A 26151-nucleotide genomic window follows, 5' to 3' on the forward strand; every position below is an offset into this window, starting at 1 on the left:
ATAATTTAAATGTTCCAGATATTGACAACAGCTTGAAACAACTATAGAAGCTTTGACAACTTATAGATGATGCAATAGTCTCTGTTATTTACCCTTCAGCGAAAATCTGGCAGACCATAGTTATATTGCCTTGGTAATCTATCCAACTGGGCTAGTTATTCAGGGATCTGGATCAAAAGAATGATAAATTCTAAACTCTTAGAAAAAAAATGCAATATATGAACAAATCCATGAAAATATCAATACAAAATCATAAAAATTTGGTATGAATTGAAAAGGACTCTATGACACTACCCCGAACGCCACTACTCCGAATGCCACTACCCCGAACGCCATTACCCCGAAAGCCATCACCCCGAATGGGTCATTACCCCGAACGCCACTACCCCGAATGGGTCACAACACCGAATGCCATTATCCCGAATGCATAACGTTTTGAGCCTTAATCTAGTTTGAGAGTGGGGAGATAATTGTACGATTTCTTGTGAGCATTTAACGAGTTTGGGTCAACAATGTATTTTTGAAATATTAGAAGATGAAAAAGCAGCTATCAGTACACTATGGCAAATATTTGGATGGATTGATACAGACCTATACAAATGTTTGATATCGCAAAGGTTCTGTCAATGTTGATTTATACTTAGTCAAATATTTGCACATTTGGCAAAATGTGTACTGATAGCTTAAGTTTTGTTTGGATTTGTCCTCTAATATTGGACAGCCACATTGTAATGCTCTGAAGAACAGCCTATTTCGAAAAGAAGGGAGAATTTATTATGGAAAGAACAGCTATAATCAGTGCCGTAGCGTGCGGTTGGCCAGGTTGGCACCCGCCAAGGGCGCCAGCCTTCGGGGGGTGCCAAAAAGTGGTCGTAGTGGTAAATTTTTGGATACGTATACATATTTTGAAAAGGTGCCTTTTGAGTCACAGTTAAGAAAAAAAAATCGACGACATTAACATGATAAATTGAAACAATTTCTTAATCGGTTTTGACATAATATGTAGGAAACATCGCAAAATATGTGTAGGTTCCATTATTTAAAATTTTTCGAGGGAATTTTTTGGACTTATGAATGAAAATACATTGAAGATTTGTTTGAAAATTATTCTCTATAGCAATGATTTGTAAATCACACACGCGGTGCTCGTAGTAAAAATAATTTAAAAATAATTAGATCATGTGAAATCTCTATAAAACGAAAGGTTACACACTTAAATTATTTTACGGATTCGTGTAAAATCTCAACAGCTGAACAGTTCGGTAAAATAAATTAACGAAGTACGGTAAATTTTTACAGTATTCGGTGAAAAATCACCGGAATCCGTAAAATTTCAAAGGAATTTCGGTGTTTTATTTCACCGAACTGTTCAGCGGTTGAGATTACAATGAAATTCACCGCTTTCCGGTAAAATGAGCTTAGTGTGAATGCTCTAATGACTCGAAGTTAACACAGCATGATTTCACAGAATTATTGACTGGATCCACTCACACTTCGGTACATAATTCTCACAGTAAATTTTGAACAAATTTTTGGAATAATCCATAACATAAAACATGCTAGGCGGGTTTCGAACAGAGCTTAAGGTGAAACATCTCGGAATCCAAAGATGGCCGGCACAATGGCCGACTTGTGCCCCTACTCACGTTTTCGAAGGCACTAAGCTGGAGAAATAGTAGGCAATCGTTTCTGATCTTCTTATTTTAAGCTTTCTGCTAGTGCACAAAGTCAAAATAAAAAGTACACTGCTGTTGGATGTTTTCTTCGCAAGACTTATGCCTTTGAAGTTTCAGTGCAATCTTAGAAGTTGATTCCAAACTGTTTCACCTTAAGCAGGATGCTTAGGTGTTACTAGACGGTGTTCCCGAGGAACCTCAGAGCACTTCAGAACATTAAAATAAAAACATGAGTCAAAATCAGTGAGATTGGTTACTATCTAGAGCAACAGCAATACCAACTTTTCTGTTTCTTTAAACAAATGTTCTAGACTTACTGACCTAATTTTCTAAAATGTTATAAATATTAGGATTGCTTGTTTGAAAAAAAAATCCATTAATATCCGTTCAAAACTTTTTTTAACATTTTAAGAAAGGTTCGATTGATTTGTGAGAGAATAATCTTTTCAACTTCATGCTGCCATTTTTTATGAAGCTTCTATATGATATCTTGACGAAATTTCCATAGAAATTTTTCTTTCGACGTTTTTGGGTATACCCTGAATAAGAAAAATCTTTGAGCAACAATGGCAAACATTCTTAAAATTAGTATATGACTCAAAGCGAGCATCTATCTTCATACTGGTTGACTCGGAAAACGGTGTATTGCCCTGTAGTAGGCTATGGGAAACCTTCTTTCAAAATGCCAGATCAGGTATTTGTTCCAAATTTCTCTTGAATTATTTTATTTCACTCGAACACGTTGCAGTGCATCACGGATTTAACTGTAAAAGAATCATAAATATCGGTTGGCCCTTTTACATGCCAAATCATGACATACAAACACCATTTCATTTTTTTTATATAGAAAATAGATGTAAAAATGGAAGTCAAACGTTTGACCGGCTTTGATTTGTGATCTTAGTTCTAACACAAGAAAGCTTTATGAGACAAGAAACATGATAAATTTAACAGGAATAGTTGCAATGGGTATTTTCGGTTTCTGTTCTTCTTATTTTTTTGGCAAAAATTACATCACAGTATACAGTACAAAGTTTTCCGGGTGGCAACTAGTATTTATTAAATTTTTGATTATCGTTTATTGAATAGCCTCAGAACTATCAGTCAGATAACGTCTAAATTATTTGAAATATTTTGTATTTCTCCTTACCAAAAACTTAATGTATTCTAATTGTTAATTTATAATCACCCAAGACTTTAAAAAACAATCGTATGTTTACTTGAAGCATTTCAGAAAAAGTAAAAAAAAAAAAATATATGGAAAGGGGCGCTAAAATGACGGTTCGCCAAGGGCGCAATGGAGCTACGCTACGGCTCTGGCTATAATATGCACAACATTAGGATGCAGTGAAGTTTCTTATTGGACGTCGGTACCCACTTCCTTAACACATTGTTGTATGTGTCGGGCTACTAGCATTAAGATCTTCTTGAAAATTTTGTTTCGTAAACGATGGAAATTGAAGATCACCCTGAGATAGTCACTGCAAGTGTTGTTCTATGGAAGCCGCTTAAAGACCAACCTGATAGACAACCGTTTCGTTAAAGCAAGGAAACGTTAATACACTTGTACATGTTAGAGAAACGGCGGCCTCTGATTGCTACAGTAATGGCAGAAAAGTGATGAGCAAATCCATAAGAGACTTGTCTGTTTTAATACAAGAAGATAAAAGAAAGGGAAAACTTCTGATTAGAATTATAGCAGGATTCACTTTAGTGAATGCCTTCAGGATATATTCGTTTAAAAAAAGATGTTCTATATGGAAATATTAATGACTAGCTTATCCAACGAAAACTTGAAAGAACAGCCTATTTAAGAAAGAAGGGTAAATTTATGGTGAAATGTTTGCAGCTATGACGTACATGTATCAACGTGATGCTATGGCACATCCTATATTCAAAAGAAAGGAAAATATTTGTTTAAAAACAAAATTGAAATATGAACACCACCAAGAAGTCCAAATACCGGTGATTATGCAACTGTTCAGCAAGCCCATATTGAGGGTAATGGGAACGAATTCCTCCGGTGTCGGATCTTATGCATTGAACATTTCTTTGACATCCCTGGGCATAGAGGCACATGTACAAAAATGGTAAATTGACAAGGAAAGCTCTCAGTCTTATTTTTTTAAAAGCCCATTCACAAATTTCGTAACGCTGAAGGGGGCAAAAAATGTTGTGGGTGGTTGTCCTGAAAATGTTACAGTCCATACACAATATGTAGAATTTTCATACAAATAATGGTTCGAGGGGGTGGGTAGGTGTCAAAATCTGCGAAAGTGCCCGCTGAGGTGATATACAGACACTTTCTCAGAAAGAATGAGAAGAAGATAGTTGCCAACAACTGCTGACATATAAAAGAAAGGAAAATATATGATGAACATTTTACCGATCAATTTTACGCGCCGTGAACTACCAGTTTTTACTAGAGACGCATTTTTGCCCGTAAAACAAGATACTGCACGGTATTTCATACTATTCGGGGTAATGGCTAATTCGAGGTAGTGGCGTTCGGGGTAATGACCCATTCGGGGTAGTGGCTTTCAGGGTAGTGACCCATTCAGGGTAGTGGCATTCGGGGTAGTGGCGTTCGGGGTAATGGCGTTCGGGGTAATGGGATGGAGCCATTGAAAAGAGTACAGAAGAATATGGAAATATTGAATTTACGGTAGAATTTCAGATGTGTTTCAATATGTTGATTGTAAAATCAAGAATATGTATGAATTATCCCCAAGTAACTATGGAGCATTATATCATTGCATATATAATGCAGCTGCATTGCCGTAAGCCTACCATTAAAGTAGTTTAAAAGTGGAAAAGGGCCCTTTTACAGTTGCACTAATGCAAAAACGACGATAAAGCAATGAAGCAATTTATAAAGTAACATTAGTGCAGCAGTGCAATTTATAAAGTGATATTAGTGCATTGATACATTTGTAATGTAGAGTTAATGCTTTATTGCTTGACAACTCTTGAAATATGTCCAATAAAAGCAATGTTACATCAATTTTGTTGATATGCAGTAGAATACGTGCAATATTATAATGCTTGTGGTTACTTAGGTCGAGTATCTCTTCGTCTTTTCAAGATCATTTAACGACAAAGAGGACTGCAATTTTGACAGTATCTTTCTAGAAAGCTGTGACAGTTTGCTGTTTTTTAACCTGAGAAGAGTTTTCATGGTTTTTGTATAACCTTAACGACTTTTCATCAGAAAATAGAACAAATTACATCGAAACTGAAAAATTCAAATAAAAATTGTAATGAACTTTCAACTTTAAAATAATGCATTGAATTGTGATTAAATTTTTTCCACTTTTCGGGGGCCCCCTTTATCGGGGGGCCCGGGGCATTTGCCCCCTTGGCACCCCCCCAAATCCGGCCCTGACCCTAAGTGTAAATGTTGGTGATTTTCTAGTTGATCTAGAAAATAGGATCCGTCACATCATAATGCAAGTCAATGCGGGGAATCAGGCGGAGAGGTTGATTCTGCATTTACTCACCCATTGTAGACTGTGAGATATATTACATCAATGAGAGATGATGCGTATTGCATAGGTGTCGGGGGTAAGATGGTTAATGACATTGATTCGCTTTGGTTAACGTGTATCAAGCGTAAGGTAAATGATAAAAGATTGCATGCAAAAAAACTTTGATTAAATTTTCATAATTTTATTCAGATAATTCCTCTTGGAAATCATCAAATAACGATCCAATTTCTGCTTTTCCTATCTTTCCAGATTGACCACGCAACCACTTTTGTATTTGTGTGAGCATCAAAGGTACGTACAAATGTAGGGGTGATCGGGGCATTATGGGCCGCCTAAGGAAAACGTCATGGAATCCGTAGAAAACAGCAGAAATTATGGATTAAATGAAAGTGACTTGTACTATAAAATGTTATCTTCCATGTTACGTCGATAATTAATGTTAACATCAACTTGCAAATCATTTCAGGAACTTTTTCAAAAGCCATGTTTTTCTACGTGGTCACCAACCATATGGGGCATTATGAGCCACCCAACGGGGCAATATGAGCCATCTCATTCAATCGAATGATTTTTTATTTAAAACAGTATAGAGAAGAGTTAGTGGTGAAGAGTACATTATTGGAAAGGAAATTGTATTAGCTTTGCTTGAAATTATTGATTCTGGCGGCTTATTTTTTAAAGATACATAATACATAGTAAATCGACCATGTTATACTAGTACTAAATTGCGATACTTGGTTCAACGTATTTTCTAGCAAAGTGTTCCACTTGTAATGGTACATAAAGATCACTATGCAGTTAAAAAAAATAATCTGGTACATTTAGGCAATGCATTTTTATGTTCAAAACATCGTTTGTTTTGCTTAAATCTAGGTGGCTCATTTTGCCCCGCCCCTTCATCTTGAAAATAATATATTGTTTTTCAATAATTTTGATTACGAACAAATCTAATTTCGCTCACGAACTGTTCATTATGATCAGAAGTTTCAATGGGTTGGTAAAATTTACCAGAATTATAAATATAATTGTCTTATAGGCTTAATTAAAAACAGTTAAAATTATAAGCTTTTCATGACGAAGGACTAATTTGTACATTTTTGTAAATATCTTAAGTGTTCAAACGAATATTCTTACGGTTTTCATTGTGGTGGCTATTTGAGGCAACCTTTAGCAGATCATAATGACACTGGGTCTACCCCGTTTGGCATAATGCCGTATGGCATAATGCCGTTTGGCATACAGTCGTTTGGCATAATAGCTGTTTGGCATAATGTCATTTGGCATAACGGTCGTTTGGCATAATCGCCATTTGGCATAATAGCCGTTTGGCATAATTGTGAAAAACATTGAATTTGATCAAATTCCTTCCATGAAGCAAAGGGGTGTGGATAAACAGTTCAAGATCGTATGTTCCGTTGTCAATTATTGATTGGACATACTTCTAATCTTCATTTTTCAAGGAAACCAAAATCCAATGAAGCTCTTTTGAAATTGCATCACACATGGCTTCCGGGGTCATTATGTCCGGGATATTATAGAGCATTTTTAACAAAAATGTATCCGATGCCTAAGTTATTCCATGTAATTTGAAAAAAAAAGGAACATAGTATTTTATGACGCATCTTATGGCCCCGCATATTACTGTACCATTACAGTATCTTCCTTTTTCAAATTATGCCAAATGACCATTATGCCAAACGACTATTATGCCAAACAACTGTTATGCCAAACGACTATTATGCCAAACGATTTTATGCCAAACGACTGTATGCCAAACGGCATTATGCCAAATGGCATTATGCCAAACGGGGTAGACTCAATGACACTAGACATTAAACACTGTTTTTGAGGTCAAAACCGGGGTGACTCATATTGCCCCGTATGTTCATATTGCCCCCATTGCCCCTAATCTCCGATTCAACGTTTCACATCAAAACCACAATATGGAACCACGACAAGTATAAAGGCACTCCCCTTGAGCATTGTATGACTAAGTACAATCATCCTATTATTCACTCAGCAAAAACGGCGACCAAAGGTCGGCTGGGAAGCTTGCAAAAAACCACCTCCCATGAAAATCACCGAAAAATGCGACATTGGAAAGTCTAGAAATTCCTTCTCGTATTCGTCGTCCCCATTGTCATCGTCGTCGCAAGATAAGATATGGAACAAACCCTGCCAAATTGGTCTATTACTGCAATTGTCTTCGGCATAATGGGGCGAAACTGGCCACCGCCTAGCAGAAGGAAGAAAAACGAAATCGAGATATAAATCTTAGCACGGGTCGTCCAACCGATTCCAACCGAGACTAATGATGTACAACTTTCGAGCACACCATCCACCACGGCTCCTCCCCCACGCGCTCATCCTCACCACAAATCCGTTGTCCCTGGCGTCGCAAATTCATTCGACACGGCAACCTAGCTGGGGAGCCGAAGAAAAAGCGAGCGAATTAATTATTAAAGATGGCACGCTGATGGCTGCTGCGAGATTCATTGGAGCTAAATCTGAGCCCTGGAATTAATCTGTCAGGATGATCCTCCGCTCCGTGTCGTGTTAGTGAAAAAGCGTCACGCACCCCCTGCTACCCCCAAAATACGCTTGTCACCCCTCTTATCACGTGATGACGCCTTGGTTTCGCATGGCTCCTCCTCGGTTGGGGTTGGCTTTGTATCAACCGACCGCTGCTATTACCACTTTGTCATCGCACGCGAGAAGATTAAAACAAGCCACACTTTTCTCGGGTTTCCTTCCTCACGGGCCGATTAGAGAGAAGCGAAGCGTTGCACTGAGGGAAAATTAGTATTTTAAATTCATTACATTCATCCCAGTTTGATAGAATTAAAATAAGCTCTTACTAACATTTTGTTAAAAAGATTTTACTTTTCAATTGCCGTTGCAGTTCAGAAATTAAACAGGATTGGAAAGCTTCTCCTCAGAAGCTTCTCCTCAAAAACTTTTCTCCTCAGAAACTTGGAAGCTTGGAAGCTTCTCCTCAGAAGATTGGAAGTTTTTCCTCAGAAGCTTGGAAGATTTTCCTTAAAAACTTGGAAGCTTCTCCTCAGAAGTTTTGAAGATTCTTCTCAGGAGCTTCTTCCCAGAAGCTTGGAAACTTCTCCTCAGAAGCTTGGAATTTTTAAAGATTCTACCTACAAAATTACGGGTGAAATTGCCATTATATTTGAACAGTTTTCTCAGTGTATTCGTGAGGGGTGGATGACTGACTGCACGCGCGTTGAAAATGACTGATCGGCTCGTGTATGTGACATTGCCCTACTGAATTGCTTTTTCGGCTAACGCTAAACGTAAACACGACTTGCGACCCGTCCTCGTCACTGCCGCAATATACTTCTTCTCGATTTAACAACAGTATAGCTGGTGCGTGTGATTTTCCTCAGAAAATTACGCGAAGTAAGCGAGCGACGAGGAAGCGACAGAAGAAAATCGTTACACAGGGATTTTCTTTGTCATATAAATACGCGCGCCGCCAGGTGGCGCTGTCGAAGGGGGTGTGGTGGCGTATGAGGAAAATGAAAAGCGCGACCAGTTGGACTTGAGCGAGGTTGCACACGGATGAGACGCGATTCACTCGTGTGTGATATTTATTTGCCATTCCCGATCATAGAGGAATAACACAATTAAAACAATCAGAGATATTATATCAAAACAAGGTTTATGGCATGCAGTCAACTCACCATAACCCGATATTGAAGGGACCATCGAGTTAGGGAATTAAAGAGTTATAGTACACGAAACCAGTGCAACTACGATCCAAGGGACCATCGAGGTAGCCATGAAAACCAACTTCTACTATCACGGTGCTCCAATTACCGTTATTATCAAATAAAATGTACCATTCAAACGGCAGTCAGCAGTTGATTCCTGACGTTGTTCTGCACCTCTGGGCCGGTTTTTTAAAAAATCCTTAGTCAGAATTTTGAGTTACGCCCTTTTGAAGTTTATAAGATAGAAATCACACGAAATATGCCACTTAAACTTGTTTAAACAAAGAGATTATAATAAAATTTTGTAGTTTTAATTTTTTATATGGTTTTAGATATTCAAAAATACATTTTTCTAAAAATTTTCTCGACCGACATTTGAAAAGGGCCAATGCTATGTTTAGTTATTACTAATAAGCCAATACACAAAAATGATATCTACTAAATTAATGCCTGTTAGTGATTTTAGGAAATTGTCCAAAGCATTCAAATTTGTATGAAAAATTATTGGACAAGATATGCAGATACTCCCTTTTGAAATGTATGGAAAGAATATGGTGGATTCTGCTCCATATGGATTCTGCAAGATATGGTGGATTCTGCTCCATCTGTAATCAACGGTTAGCTAGGTGCATACATAATCATTACACTTTTGCGGTTGTTCTTATTTCATTCTATTTAGCAAGTTGCATAGAAGGAATTATTCAAATTGTTTTCAAATGTAACGCAGAATTTTCCAATTTGAGACCCCTTTTCCTCCCCCACGTTACAGCTTTTGTATAGAAAATGTATGAACCGTAACACTACCGAACCTCTTCGTTACGTAATATTTAAACGATTCCAAATTTACACGTACACATGTTGTCTATACTGACAGTGAAAAAGGACTAAAGTATAATTTAAATATACACATTTCAATATAGCTGAACAATGACTGTATCAAAGTTGATTAAAACACTCGAACATCACTTATCTTTATCTATATTACAGGGTGTCCGCAAATTATCCGTACAAACTTTGAAGACATCGCTCTATATAATCAAGCATAATAAATTCAATATTCTTGCATGGTTTTAAACATTAGCTTATTATATTCTTAAGAAGTGAGTTTGACACATTTCTGATTTCAAATAATTGCACAACCAACCCAAATGTATTGAGGTGTCTTAAAGGGAGCTGTTTTCCGAGCTTTATGAAGGAAGAGAAATGTCCATACAACTCACTGGATTTGAACCGTACAATTTTCTATTTCCAGTCTAACTTGAATCCACTAACCTGTAGATTACTTCAAATAATAATAGGACATTTGGATTGATCTCTTTTAGGTTTTAAGGATAACACATCTCCAGTATGACTAGCGGCCCTCAGGAAAAACGTCTCCGAAAAATTTAAATTTGCCTATTTCAGTAACAAGTAATTATTTCGAAATTTTTTAAAGTTGTATTTTGTGTTAACATATAGATATACTATAAAAGGTACATGGACATTGATTTTTCATTGTTTACAATGCGAGATCATATATCCAATATTTTGCTGTTCGGATAATTTGCGGACACCCTGTATATATTAATACATACATACTTCTATTCTAATCTGTTCTTCATACTTCTATTCTAATCTGTTCGATTCTATTTAATTAAACTCTACTTAAATTTATTCTATTCTGATCAACCCTACTTGTTCTTATACATATTTTTACAAATAGACACTGTAAAAATTAACAACTGCGCGCAAAAGATTTGAACGGTACTGTTTCGATATTTGTACGGCTTTTTAGCGCTCCCAGCTCTGTAAAAAATTGCTATGCACAGATTCTGACTCCTAATGAGTGCTTCTCATATGATCCATAAAAATGAAGATTTGAATTATTATTTCACAGTCAGTCCAAATAAGGGTTTCAACTTATATATGATAGTTTTTATGTATTTTAGGGAACTTAAGCATTTTGTATTAAATGCTTTTCATTTGAGCTAGATCCTCGTTTTAAAGGTAACACAGCGTAACAAAAATGACACTTTCGCGTGTCTCAAGGATCAAATTATGTGTCTCTAGTAGATTTTGGGTCGCTGAATCTGATGCCGTTCTTAGAAATGTTCCAGCACGTCACAATTTTTAGCTACAGGTCGCCAAAGTTGTATAAAACACTGGTTTTATTGATGTTTACATGAAATTTAAAGTATGATCTATCAAACTTTTTTGTGATCTAATCTACCAAACATGCTAAATAGGACTTGAACTTTCAATTTAGATACAAATCAGTTGAAATTTTACGATAAAATTAAGGTTAAATCTATTTTTTTCAACATGTTTGCAGTCTTCATATAAAATTCTTTGTTTCTCTCATATGGCATAATACAATACTTTTCTGAACCACCAAAAAATAACATTTTACCATCGAAAATATTATGAACTTCGTTGATAATTATTGTTCTATGCATAAAGTTTGAATTCGGTGACAAATTGAGCAAACGAATTGCCATACAAGTTGGAAAACTTGCATGCAAGTTGGCTGAAACAGTCAAATTTAGCATTTTCAACCGTCAATATCTCAAAAACTAGACGTGCCATGATTTTTCTGAAAACGGCAATGGACTCAGCAAAGCTTAATTTAGTAAATAGCGGTATTTTGGTTCTTGAGACAAAACCGTGTTCCGCAGTGTAATATGAACAAGTTTGTCGAGAGCTGGGAAGAGCAGAGTCTAACAAAATCTCCGAAATATCATATCACCATGTTTAATGTAAAAGACTTCTGCAATGCAACTGGTCGAGGACTAGGCTGACATAATGAGCTGGCGTCGGAGTCTGTGCATAGCGCTGTTTCACAGACCTTTCAGCGCTATAAAGTCGAACAAACAGCGAAAGTGTATCGTTCAATTCTTTCGCTCGCAGTAGTTGATTACAACATTGGCATTTGTAAAAATATGTATAAGAACAAGTAGGGTGGATCAGAATAGAATAAATTTAAGTAGAGTAGAATTGAATTGAATAGAACAGATTAGAATAGAACAGAATTAAATAGAATTGAATAGAATATAGAATTATGTAGATACAGATATGTAATGTTCGAATGGTGCGATCAACTTTGATGTTCAGCTATATTGATGTGTATATATTTTAATTATACTTTGGCCCTTTTATAATGTAAATCTAGACAATATGTGTACGTGTAAATTTTGTGCAACTTGCTAAATTTAATGAAATAAGAACAACTGAGAGGTGTAATGATTATGTATGCACTTAACCGTTGATTATAGATGAAACGGAATTCACCATGAAATATTCTTTCCATACACTTCAAAAGGGCGTATCCTGTCCAAGAATTATTCATTCATATTTGAATGCTTTGGACAATTTCCTGAAACCCCTATCAAGCGTTAGATTGTTAGATATAATTGTTCGTGTATTGGTTGATAAGTAATAACTTAACATAGCATTGGCCCTTTTCAAATGTCGGTCTAGATTTTTTTATGAAAATGTTTTTCAATATCTAAAACCAGATAAAAAATCAAAACTACATTTTTTTGTATAATCTCTTTGTTTTAACAAGTAAAAATGGCATATTTTAAGTGATTTCTATCATATAAACTTCAAAAGGGCGTAACTCAAAATTCTTACTAAGGATTTTTTTCAAAATCGGCCCAGAGGTGCCGAACAACGTTAGGAATCAACTGCTGACTGCCGTTTGAATGGTATATTTTATTTGATAATAACGGTAATTGGAGCACCGTGACTATGGTTCTCTAACTCAATATCAAGATACCGAATCAAGTAAGGGAGAGTTGACTGTAATAATCTAGATCGAATTGATTAGTTATAACGAAGGTTGTTACCAATTAGATATGTCATTTCAATATAAAGTTATACCGCATGCATGCAATAGTAAAATGTTCCCTGAACAATATTTTTCAAAATATCTAAATATAATCAACGTTGATACGATGAACAACTTTCAAAAGAAATAAGTTATTTTTCTGTTACGCATTTTTGATCGGGTCGTCGTCATCTCAGCTGTTGTGGGACTTTTCGGGGCGGTTTTTTTCGCGAAAGGAAAACATGAATTTGTTTTTCGCTCGATTTTCCCCCGGTGCTACTGCCGGATTACTCTGCCAATGCTGTTCGGTTCTGTTGTAGATGCCTGTAGGTGTCGGCCGGTTGCAGGCACCGAATATCAACAACAATAAATGCCGCAACGATGAGAAACGAGTATTATGCCTCACATGACCGCAGTTGGTGCGATTAATCAATCATCGATTGATTGATTACTACATTTTCATTCATCTGGCGTGTGATGAAAACTTTTTTCTGGATGCCTTCAGCGATGCTGTTGCGGCTTTGAGAGTCTTTGAAGGATTTATGATAAGCACGTCCTTTCGAAATGAGCAAACTTGGCGTACGAGAAAAATCGCTAGATATTATAACTTCCTCTACAATTCATTCGTTTTATATTAGTTCAAAGCTTTGCCATCGAATGGATGGCTTATGGTTCCTTCTTCATTGCTATACTCTGATTTTCGAACACTGTCCATAGGATTGATCCTATCATATTGAAGACATCTTCGTTTAGCTTTGGCAATATTTTTCCAGTTGTCCCAAAGTATCAGAGTTTTATATAATTTGAATCATGTTTTTGTTTGCAAATTGCGGAACCTAAGCTGATTACGTAGTCCGATAATCTCCGTTCAGTGATCTCAGTCTGTTGAATATAATACACGACAGTATTCTGTACACCGAACCCAACTCCTAGTTTGTTGTTGGCTTATTTAGCCTGTGACGCTCCTTGCGAATTGGACGTATCAAGTCACCGAAGTTGACAGCAACCTTGCAGTTTCCAGCTCACTTATAGCCCTATGTACCGACCCATCCGCAGGATTTCATCGTCTATGTCCTCTCGGTTTCTTGCTACATTTCTATCATAGCTCATCAATTTGACTCAACTACTTGAAGTGCTCCTGCAACTGTCAACCACCGCCGTTTCATCGCCCAAGATTCCCCTTACTGTATTGACCTTCACATAAAACCTTAGCATATCGCTCCGGTCCATGCTGTCTTGTACTTCCGCTATCAGACTGCCTTGTGTTGTTCTCGGTTCAGCCGGGAACCGGCCACTAGCATACGGCTCCTGTCAGCATACGTCTCTGCATGTCTGTCACTCTTTACCACCCTTCATCGAACCAGTCGTTTCATCTTGCTGACTTGCGAAGAGCTGGGCAAGCTCATTTAGCTTGCGTCGGTTTACCGCGGCGTGCGGTGAAGCGTTGCAATGTCGCTAAGAATGCCTGCGTCCGCAGATCTGCTTACTTTCCTTTTACTGTTACTGGCTCTACGTCCTTCAAGACATGACCTGCGCCACAATGATACGCCAATTAACTCGGTCCATGGCTGCTAACCTCCAGTTTCTCGATCGTCCCACACTTCTAAGATCCTGCTCCACTTGGTCAAACCATCTCGCTCGTTGCGCTCCCCTTCGTCTTGTACCGTCCGGATTTAAGGTTAACACCATTTTTGAGGGATTGTTGTCTGGCATTCTCACAACGTGTCCCGCCCATCGTATCCTTCCAGCTTTGGCGACCTTCTGGATACTGGGTTCACCGTAGAGTTGCGCAAGCTCGTGGTTCATCCTTCTCCTCCATACGCCGTTCTCACATACTCCGCCGAAGATCGTCCTAAGCACACGTCGTTCAAAAACTCCTAGCGCTTGCAAGTCCTCTTCGAGCATTGTCCACGTCTCATGCCCGTAGAGGACTACCTGTCTTATCAGCGTCTTGTACATGGTACACTTAGTACGGAAGTGAAGGTTACCAGACCGCAAGGTCTTGTGGAGTCCGTAGTAAGCACGACTTCCGGCAATGATACGTCTTCGAATTTCACTGCTGCAGTTGCTATCCGACGTTATCAATGATCCGAGGTAGACAAATTCGTCCACCATCTCGAACTCATCCCCGTCGATCATCACGCATCTGCCAATGCGAGCTCTATCGCGCTCGGTTCCTCCAGCCAGCAGATATTTCGTCTTCGACGTATTTACCTTCAATCCAATCCGATCTGCTTCACATTTCAGCCTGGTATATTGTTAAGAAACCACCTGGAACGTTCTTCCGACAATGTCCACGTCGTCAGCGAAGCAGATGAACTGGCTGGATTTATTGAAGATCGTGCCCCGCATGTTGAAGCCCGCCCGTTTCATAACACCTTCTAGCGCAATATTGAACAGGAGGCAGGAAAGACCATCGCCTTGTCGAAATCCTTTGCGTGTTTCAAACGGGTCCAATAATGCACCCTATATCTTCACACAGCACTGTACACTATCCATCGTTGCTTTGATCAGTCTAGTCAGTCTCCCGGGAAAACCATTCTCGTCCATAATCTTCCATAGCTCTTCGCGGTCGATGATATCATAGGCCGCTTCGAAATCGATGAATAGGTGGTGCGTAGGGAGTTGATATTCGCGACACTTTTGGAGGATCTGCCGCAGCATAAAGATTTGGTCTGTCGTCGATCGCCTGTCCACAAAACCGGCTTGATAACTTCCCACAAATCTGCTTGCCAGTGGCGATAGACGGCGGAAGATGATCTGGGAAAGCACTTTATAGGCTGCGTTAAAAATGGTGATCGCTCAATAGTTCTCACATTCTAACTTGTCACCCTTTTTGTATATTGGGTATATTATTCCCTCCTTCCACTCCTCCGGTAGCTGTTCTGTATTTCAGATCCTGGCTATCAATCGGTGCAGACAAGTGGCCAACCTGTCCGGGCCCATTTTAATAAGTTCCGCTCCAATACCATCCTTACCAGCTGCTTTGTTGTTCTTGAGCTGTTTGATAGCATGCTTAACTTCACCGATTGTGGAAGTTGGAACGTCTCCTTCATCCGCCGTACTGATGAAGCCATTCCTCCTGCTATCTTGATCTTCCTCCGCTGCGCCGTTTAGATGTTCATCGTAGTGCTGCTTCCATCTTTCAATCACCTCACGTTTGTCCGTCAAGATACCTCCATCCTTATCCCGGCACATTTCGGCTCGCGGCACAAAGCCTTTGCGGGATGCATTGAGTTTCTTGTAGAACTTACGCGTGTATTGAGAACGATACAGCTGCTCCATCTCTTCGCAATCCAACTCTTCCAGGCGGCGCTTTTTATCCCGGAATAGATGGGTTTGCTGTCTTCGCTTCTGTTTGTATCGTTCCACGTTTTGACGGGTGCCTTACTGAAGCATCATCGCCCGCGCTGCATTCTTCTCGTCCAAAACCGTCCGACACTCCTCGTCGAACCAACCGTTCCGTCGATTTCCTTCCACGAACCCAACGGCACCTTCCGCTGCGTTGTTAATGGCTGCTTTGAGACTACTCCAGCAGTCCTCAAGAGGGGCTTCGGTGAGCTCTCCCTCTTCCGGCAACGCAGCTTCAAGGCTTTGTGCGTAATCAGTTGCGACTTCGGGTAGCTTGAGTCGTTCCAGGTTGTACCGTGGCGGGCGTTGGTACCGAATGTTGTTCACAACGGAGAGTCGTTGGCGCACTTTATCCGTCACTAGGTAGTGGTCCGAATCGATGTTTGCGCCGCGATAGGTTCTGATGTCGATAATGTCCGAGAAACGTCTTCCGTCAATCAAAACGTGGTCGATTTGTGATTCAGTCTGTTGGGGTGATCTCCAGGTGTACCGATACGGGAGGCTGTGCTACAAGTAGGTACTACGTATGGCCATGTTTTTGGAGGCGGCGAAATCAATCAGTCTAAGACAGTTTTCGTTCGTAAGCTGGTGAGCGCTGAACTTCCCTATAATCGGTCTAAATTCCTCCTCCTGGCCAACCTGAGCGTTGAGATCTCCGATAACGATTTTGACATCATGGCTTGGGCAGACGTCGTATTCATGTTCCAGCTGCGCGTAGAAAGCATCCTTATCGTCATCGTCACTTGCTAGGTGAGAGCTGTGCACGTTGATTATGCTGATATTGAAGAAACGGCCTTTGATCCTCAACTTGCACATTCTGTTGTCGATTGGCCACCACCCAATCACGCGCCTCTGCATTTCGCCCATCACGATAAAAGCTGTACCCAGCTCATGTCTGTTGCCGCAGCTCTGGTAAATGGTATAACCATCCCTATACGTATGTACCGTCGACCCTTTCCAGCATACCTCCTGCAGCGCTACGATGTCGAACTTGCGGACCCTCAATAATTCGGAAAGAATGCGGGTACTTCCCAAGAAATTGAGAGACTTACAGTTCCATGATCCGAGTTTCCAATCGTTAGTCCGTTTTCGATGCCTGTGTTTATGCCGATTGTTCCGGTACGAATTTACATTGTATGCTTCCTGTACTGATGGTTTTTACGGCTGGCTTGTAAGGCCTGCACCAACCCCCTGTCTCGCCGGACGATCATCGTGCACAGCACTGTTTAGAGTCCCACGCTGGCACTAGGACGATGATCAGCCGCTCCTAACATGGAGAACAGACGCTGTTTTGAGCCGCCCCTGACATGGAGAACAGACGCTCTGATAAGCTACACCCTCAGAAGAGAGAAGCCCCTCTTCCATGTCAGCATACGACCAGGGTTGGTTACCCGATCTTCCCTACGGTTACTCGTACCCCAGGCGGCACCACGGGGAGGTAGGGATAGGAGTTACTGGACAAGAGGCTAAGGACCACAAATGGGGTCTATTTTATACCTGCAGGTACGCGAAGTACCAATGGTACGCATTGTCCAGTCATTTACCACCCCCGCAGATCTGCTGCTAGCTCCAAATGCACAGTTTTGGTAACTAGGCACACGTATACTGCCACGAAGCACTTGATCGGACGAACTCGACGCTGCGGATAGACCACGTAAAACGGTCCGCAGTAGTGTAACCCATGGTTCCTAATTTGGGCTTGTGACTCCATCACAAGAAATGTTTTTGTTTACCTGAATGCGGCCCTGTATATTATGCTCACGGGAAAGGGCTCATCTCTCACTCTCCCACTTCCAATATCTCCCTGCGGTATCACACACTCTCGCCTCAAGAGATTTGTTCACAGCGGTTTGAACATCGGCGTGCACTCAGCCCCGAGTTCCTTAGCACTATCCATAGGCAAGGCAAGGAGTGGCGTAACTCATAAGGCACGAATATGAAAAATATCCGACAAACTCGGGTTTGTTCGGATTCTTAAGAAAACTGAAAAAAAAGGTAGATGCTCGGCATGCTAGCACTACAAAATTTAGTCCATTCCGAACACGCTAGAGAGCAGCAAGTGCGCGACGTGTTAATAGCTCAAGGTTCGCAAAAGTGCGATAGTGAACATATAGTGATTTTTTTAACATCTCTGTTTTGTACTTTTTATTAGGTCTAGTGTCCAAAAGTAATCAAAAATCATTATTAGTATTGTTAGTAGTGTACTAAAACTATGTACAAGTGGTTAGAAATGTTAAATGTGAATACTTCATGCAAAATATCTAAAATCTATTGTCTGCTTAAAACTAGGGTTGTGTAACACATAATCGCCTATACTCAAAGTGTTACTATCACAATCGTACGATCACAGAGAAAAAGGTAAATTATCCATGCACAATTTCTTAAAATCTATGAAAACTTTTGTATATTAGTTATGTACATGCAAAATTACGGTTTTTCATGGGAGTTCATATATATTACGTGGCAATATCCTAATATGGTGTGTAGGTCCATACCAGGGCCTTTTTCTTTTGTATTTTGGACAAGCCATTGTCTGCGCCGCCATCTCGCTAGGACAAAGGACGGAACAGGACAATATTGAACAAAAGGATCGAGCTTGAAAAGCGGGAAAGCCAAAACCACGCTAGGAAGGCGCCATTTTGGATCTTCCAATTGCCGGAATTGTTCAACGGTTCTAAACCATATCCGGCCAAGCTGTCATCCTAAAGCCAAGATCTAGCAGTTTTCCGGCTATACTGCGCACGATCCGTGGCTGATGCTTTACCACCAACCCCGGAGGGCAATATTCGCCGATGCTACCCTAGCTGTTCAGCTAGGCACCCAGTACAGCAACCCATTGTCTGGGTATGCAAAGAAAGACCACGCAACAACACCAAGCCAAACCTAGACCTAACCGCAAGTAGCAAATGTGACGTCACAATATAGATATAAGCTCAAAAAGATATTTGTAAAATTAGCCTAATATAACTTTGTGCATGTGAATTTGATCGTTTAAGTCATTTCAGTGTGTTTAAAATCTCACTATTGTTCCCTTTTCTCTCTGTTCCATTCCTGGTCCACAAAGGGATCTTCATGCCTCCCTACCTTCTTGTTCTGATTGGAATATTATTTGTAGGGTGGCCTTTGAGCTTGCATACAATCATAAGTAGTTGTTAGTGAGTTTACCCAACCTTAGTTACGTCAGTGGATGTGCTCTTAGTTTCAGTTCCCGGTGGAGATGGATTCTTCGAGTGACGTTTGAGTGAGAGTGTACCGATTCCCCTTCTTCCGACCCTGTAGATCCCCTTCCACTGAGCATAGCCGAGGGGGTTATAGTAGTCGACTCCTACTTTCTGGAACGGGAAGCATGGCCTGTCTCTTTCGGAAGGGTAGATCAGCCATCAGTTGCTCCTGGATCTTGGGTTTCAAACGAAAGCACTGGACACATTCGTGGACAACCTGTCTTGCGAGATTTCTGATGCTCGTTGGCCAAAACTGCCCTCGAACTGCCGATATCATCTGTTGCTGACCGGCGTGGAGATATTTGCGATGGTAGTGGACTACGACGATTTTCTTCTTCTTCTTCTTGGCATTAACGTCCTCACTGGGACATAGCCTGCTTCTCAGCTTAGTGTTCTCAGCTAGAGCTTTCTTTGCCAAAGTTGCCATATTCGCATTCGTATGTCGTGTGGCAAGTACGATGATACTCTATGCCCAGGGAAGTCAAGAAAATTTCCATTACGAAAAGATCCTGGACCAACCGGGTATCGAACCCAGACACCTTCAGAATGGCTTTACTTAGTAGCCGCGGACTCTAACCACTCGGCTTAAGAAGGTCCCTGGTGAAGGGATGCCGGTGGTCGATAATGTAAAGATGTTTCCTACTATCTGCCACTGCCGCGTTTTTCAACCGGCCGCCAACGCACAATGCACCCCCGACAAGTTGGGGATTTAGCGCTGATACCTACCTTGATACCTTGATGGCTACAGCGTAGCATCACGCCATTGCCGGGCGTATTGTAGAGCTCCATCTTCGTCGGCCTTGGGCGAAACTTCTCCAGTTGCCCCGAACGTTTAGGGTCGCCAGGTCCTCTTCCACTGCGTACAGCCAGCGTATTCGTGGTCTTCCCCGAAGCCGCCGACCTCTACCTGGTTCCCTGCTGAATATTATTTTCGCAATTCTTTCTTCCGACATTCGCACTAAGTGACCAGCCCACTGAAGTCTGCCGTATTTTACACGATTGATAATATTCGCATCTTTGTACACTTGATACAACTCGTGATTCATGCGTCTGCGCCACACACCATTTTCGAGTTTCCCACCAAGTATTGTCCGCAGCACTTTACGCTCGAAAACACCGAGAGCTTTCCGGTCTGACTCTTTCAACGTCCACGCTTCGTGCCCGTAGAGAGCCACCGGAAGAATCAATGTTTTATACAGGGCGAATTTTGTTTCGGTTTGCAAGCTGCGGGACCTAAGCTGGTTACGTAGTCCGTAAAAGGCCCTATTCGCAGCCGCAACACGTCTTTTCACTTCGCGGGAAACGTCGTTGTCACATGTCACAAGTGTTCCAAGGTAAACAAATTCTTCAACAACTTCAAACACATCCCCATCAAACACTACCTCAGCACCTACACCACCATGCCTGACTCTATCTCTACCTGCAACCATGTACTTCGTTTTGGTAGAATTGATGGTCAGGCCTATCCTCGCTGTCTCCCTCTTCAGAGGCACGAAGGCCTCTTCCATTGACCTGCGATCGATTCCAATCAGGTCTATATCGTCCGCAAAGCCAAGGAGCATGTGCGACCTTGTGATAATAGTGCCATTTCTTTGCACGCCAGATCTCCTAATAGCACCCTCAAGTGCAATGTTGAACAGTAAATTCGAAAGTGCGTCTCCCTGCTTCAATCCGTCTAACGTCACGAACGAGGTTGACACCTCGTCTGCGATCCGAACATCCAGCGTAGCACGTATCAGCCTAATTAGTTTCGCCGGAAAACCATTTTCAGACATTATCTGCCAAAGCTCATTTCTTTTCACTAAGTCGTACGCCGCCTTGAAATCAATAAACAGATGGTGAGTCTGCAAGTTATACTCCCGGAATTTGTCTAGGATCATTCGCAAGCTAAACATCTGGTCCGTTGTCGAACGGCCCTCACGAAAACCAGCTTGGTATTCGCCGACGAAGGACTCCTCGAGCGGTCTCAGTCTGTTAAACAGGATGCGCGACAGAATTTTGTACGCCGAATTCAGCAGGGTAATTCCTCTGTAATTGGCACACTCCAGTCTGTGCCCTTTCTTGTAGATAGGGCGGATGAGGCCATCCAACCAGCCGGTGGGCAATTCTTCGTCCTCCCATACCTTCAGAAGTACTCGGTGGATCGACTGGTAAAGCTGCTCGCTTCCGTGCTTGAGAAGCTCAACCGGGATCTCGTCCTTCCCAGCAGCCTTACAGTTCTTCAGCTCGCTGATAGCCTTTTTAACCTCTCCTATGGTCGGTGGGTCCACAGCTTGATCGTCATCATCTATGTTCATCCTGTTCCTCGCTACATTTCCATTCTCGCCGTTCAACAATTGCTGAAAGTGCTCCTTCCACCTGATTTAGCGCTGATATTCTTGACGAATCCTGTACCCTACCGTGTTTGGCAAGGTCTAAGAATTCTTGCGGGTAACTTTCCCGCTGAGATAGCTTTACCAGCTCCCTAATCGCTTCTTGATATTCCTGGGAAGTGATGCTGCCTACTTTGTCACAGGATCGATTCGCCGCTTACGAATTCCATTTGAATCGTCGAATGTAAACGGTCACTCGAACTAGATCTACTAGCGACGAGCGAAGTCCGAATATCTCACTTGGGGAAACAGCCGGGAGGGCCGCGACAATGGACTTTTCCTCCAGGTCTGCCTTAGTGAATACGCTCTCGTTGATTTGCGCCGAACTGGGCCAGATCATGCCATCGACGTAAAAATCCTTCTTGAGGACCTTAGCAGCAGCAGGATGCGACTCTTCACCTTCCTCTGTCAGACGCTGCAGACACTTCGTGGCTAAGTAGGCGGCAGACGCTGTACCGTAGGTGACTGTGGTGAGTGCGAAAGTACGGATTGATTCCGAGGGGCTGTCTCTCCAAACGATTCTTTGCAGCTGCTGGTCTGCTGCATTCATGAGTACTATACGGTACATTTTTGCGACGTCTCCTACGAGGGCAAATCGGTGGGTACGGAATCGTAGTGTGATGTCCACTATTATGTGCGACGGGGCTTACCATTAGGGCATCATTAAACAAAACCTCGGTGGACGTTTTGCAGGATGCGTCGAATACGACACGCAGCTTCGTCTTCGTGCTGCCCGGCTTCAGAACAGCGTGATGAGGCAAGTAATACGACGGAACGCTCGTGTCTTCCTCGGAAACCCCTCTCATATGGCCCATAGCCAGATATCCGTGCATGAACTCTTCGTACTGCTTCTTCAGTTCCGGATTCATGGCGAATCGTCGCTCTACCCCCAAGAAACGCTTGATTGCTGTCGATCAAGAATCGCTTAGCTGCTTGATCAACCTCTCTTTCTTCGACAGTGTGACCACGTACCTCCCTTCGTCGTTTCTGTATGTCGTCCTGCCGACGAACACCTCACATGCTGACTCCTCGACGAATAGCGTGCTGATTGACTGGCAAGTCTCTACTTCCCAGAACCGCGATAGCTGGTCTTGAATTTCTGCCGTTGAGCTGACGTGAGCAAGAGAGTACGATGCCGCTGGACCCTCGGAAATACGACCGGAAACAATCTATCCGAATACGGTGTCTTGAAGAGTTGGGCCGTCGTCGGTGGTTTTCCGTCTTTCCTTCTTTAGCAGCTCCATGTAATGTATATGCAGCCCTAATAATACTACAAATATGCAAGCTTTCAATCCATATTATGTATGAAAAATATCGAAACTGAGTAGAAGCCATTTTTCGTTTTGAAAATCTCGTTGGTTAATATAGGCCACCAGAATCAATTTCGGCCAGAGATTTAGCTTGGATTCCTAAATTGCTCAATCACATTGATTTCCTATGAGAGTGGCCAAATTAAGAGCATCCTGACCAGATTTGGGTTCAGCATACAATACAAACGCTCACCATACTATCAGAAAGGATCCAAATGCATTCTTTTTGACTCCTACAACATCGCAGTACCATCTTCAAAATGGATAGTTCAAAAGCGATAGGATACGATGGAGTACCAATTACCGTTATAAAACACTATAGCACGACGTCTTCAATAATTTAGCTTTTACTGGAGTGTACCCCTATTGCTTTAAGAAGGCGAATGTCTATCCAGTATTCAAAAATGAAAACCGGAAACCACTTAATAATTATCGGCCAATATCCGTGTTGTCGGCACTAAATAAGGTATTTGAACAACTTCTCACCCAACGTATTCTCGAGATTTTGGATTCAAACTCATTCTTCTATAATAAGTACGACAGTTTTCGTAACGGATCCTCAACCCAGGTACTATTGATTGTGAAAAGAGCATTACTGGTTGTCTGTTTTTGGATGTGGCAAAGGCTTTTGATACGATCGACCATAATTTTCTTCTGAAAATACTTGAAGTTGAATGTTAACGATCTGTGTAACTTACGATTAAACGGTGTTCATAGACTTTTTGCTGATCATACAGTTCTCTATTATACTGGGCCAGTGGCGCGGGAAGTGGTAGGACAGGTAGGACATGTACTACGGACAAAAACACATGGTTAGGACAGTCAAAGGATTGTTCTACCCACGTTTAAAACAAAAAAAAAGCGAAACAATATTATACAATAAATTAAACTATTTATCATTTGCTCATTATACAGACAAAAAACTTCTTTAATAACACTAGTTTACAACATTTCTGAACTTAGTAAGCTGAGCTCCATTTTCAATGTAAAATCGTACGCTGAATCCAAAAAAAATGTCATAAAAATTCACAGTAGAACCGTTTTTGAGATACGCTCAATATTTGATTTTTTTGGTTTTTCAAAAAAGTACATTTGCTAAAATTGATGTATCTCCGGATTTAGAGCACCAAATCTAAACTTTTTTTCAGCAAAATAAAGCTAATTAAATGTGCTTTCTACCGTCTGAACATCACTTTGTTGTGCAAATTACGGTTCTCTAGATATTTATGGCATAATCAAATTTTTTCGATATTTTTGAGTAAAATTTAACCAAATTTTCAACTTTTAGCTAAGTTTTAAGCACGATGCTGATGTTTTAAAATTCGTTTATCATGTTGAACTCAAGGTATGTAAAAACCAAAAGAAAAAAGTACCTAATGACTGAAATCGGTTGAAAATTGAAGATGTTATGGCATTTTTTGTAGAACACTTGAATTTTGAAGTTTTGACCTTTTAAAACAACAAGACGAAATCCATATAAATTTCACTAAATCCTTTCACTTTGAATGACTCTTAGTACAGACTCATGCTTTGTTAACCGTTTTATCAATTATTAATTTTGGATCACGACTAATTAATGAAAAGGGCGTATGTAAAAGCAGAATTTATGTGTTTGCGTATATATTAAAAAAGGCCAGTTTTACTAACATGGAGTCTTGATATATTTCAAGCTAATAATGATGATAATGAACTTTTTATGATTCAATATTAAATCCAGCAAACAAACTACAATGAATACGTGTATAAAATAAGGCCATGGGCTCATTTGAGAACGTGAAAGATGTATCCGCCTTGGCTACATACTGTATGCAACTTAAAAGAAAAATTTCCGAAGCCATCCGTGTTCAATTATAGGCCTCTGCACTGTTTTGATTTTTTATGGGATTTTGAAGTTTACTGGCCTTGTTGTTTACAAATTTTATGTAAGTGCGAAAGAGAGAGGAAGTTTTTTGTGCAGTGACCCATGGCATACGAAAGTTCAGGCTACTGCGATGTCAAGCTTTCTTCAGTGTTGCTGGCTCAACGGCTGAATGATCATGGCGATTAATGTGATACAAGAAATATAAATTCCTGACTGATTCCTGAAATGTTTGGTCCTTTAACTGTTTTGATGTGGTTATAACTATTTTTGATGTGGTTTCAAGTTTAATGATAAGTTTATGCTGCTTGTCTGTTTGGCATTTGAACGTTATAACTTTGTTATGACAAAATGATTTTGGCAGCACTTTCGTCGCAGGGAAAACATTGTTGACAGGTAGTACTGTTTGTTGAACATAGTGAAACAATGTGTGCGGCAAAGCGTGAATTTAAGTGTAAAAATGATCCGCAAAAATTTTGTTTCGTCTGCGGAAACTACATTTTTACGACACCGGTAAATTTTACTAGTTCATTGCAAACTGCATATCGGCTTTATTTCAAAACTGATCCCAAAAACCTCGACAAAACTACATTCAAATGACTAACAAGTGCTATTTACTAACTAACTAACTAACAAATCTTGTACCAGCCGCCATTTGTCCTTTGTTGTACCGACAATATGGCGCCAACCATTTTGTCATGCAGCGGATTGTTATTTCTGCTTAACCAAAGTCATGCAACACGGACGTCACAAAGCAGTTGAATATCCACAAGTTCAATCAATGACAAAACCGATTCCACATGAAGATTCATCTCCTTATCCTGTTTGTCCAAAGCGAAAACGAGAGCCTTCAGTGGATGACAGTGACGAACCACCCTTTGATGAAAGCGACGTGGAATACGAAAGAAAGCCGATGCTGTTTACACAAGCGGAACTCAATGACTTGATAAGGGACTTGGACTTATCAAAAGAAAAATCAGAATTGTTGGCATCGCGCTTGATGGAACGAAACTTTCTTTCTGCTGATACAAAAGTTACTTCCTACAGAAAGCGTCATGAAAAATTTGGAAAATATTTTTCCAAAAAAGACAGTGCTTGCTTTTGCCATGACATAAGAGGCTTGTTTGAAGAATTCGGTGAACCATATGATCCTTTTGAATGGCGTTTGTTTATCGACAGTAGTAAATTAAGTTTAAAAGCTGTTCTGCTGCATCAAGGGAACAATAAGCCTTCGATTCCGCTAGTTCATGCCGTGAACATGAAGGAATCATACGAATCGATGGCTTTTATACTTGACCTGATATGCTACAACCAACATAATTGGAAAATATGCTCAGATCTC

General features: G+C 40.6%; 2 protein-coding genes across 2 annotated transcripts in view; one reads left to right on the top strand and one right to left on the bottom strand.

Moving 5' to 3' along the window:
• Nucleotides 1–26151, top strand: part of LOC5568128 (probable glutamine-dependent NAD(+) synthetase) — a 380498-nt gene that overhangs the window by 134082 nt on the left and 220265 nt on the right. The window contains exon 3 of the mRNA XM_021839068.1: nucleotides 5414–5455. The gene's annotated coding sequence lies outside the window, so the exon portion shown is untranslated. The remainder of the gene's footprint in view (nucleotides 1–5413; nucleotides 5456–26151) is intronic.
• Nucleotides 1–26151, bottom strand: part of LOC5565478 — a 157858-nt gene that overhangs the window by 117450 nt on the left and 14257 nt on the right. The window lies entirely within an intron of this gene.

The sequence above is a fragment of the Aedes aegypti genome, chromosome 1 (assembly GCF_002204515.2).
Source record: "Aedes aegypti strain LVP_AGWG chromosome 1, AaegL5.0 Primary Assembly, whole genome shotgun sequence".
NCBI classification, from domain to species: domain Eukaryota; kingdom Metazoa; phylum Arthropoda; class Insecta; order Diptera; family Culicidae; genus Aedes; species Aedes aegypti.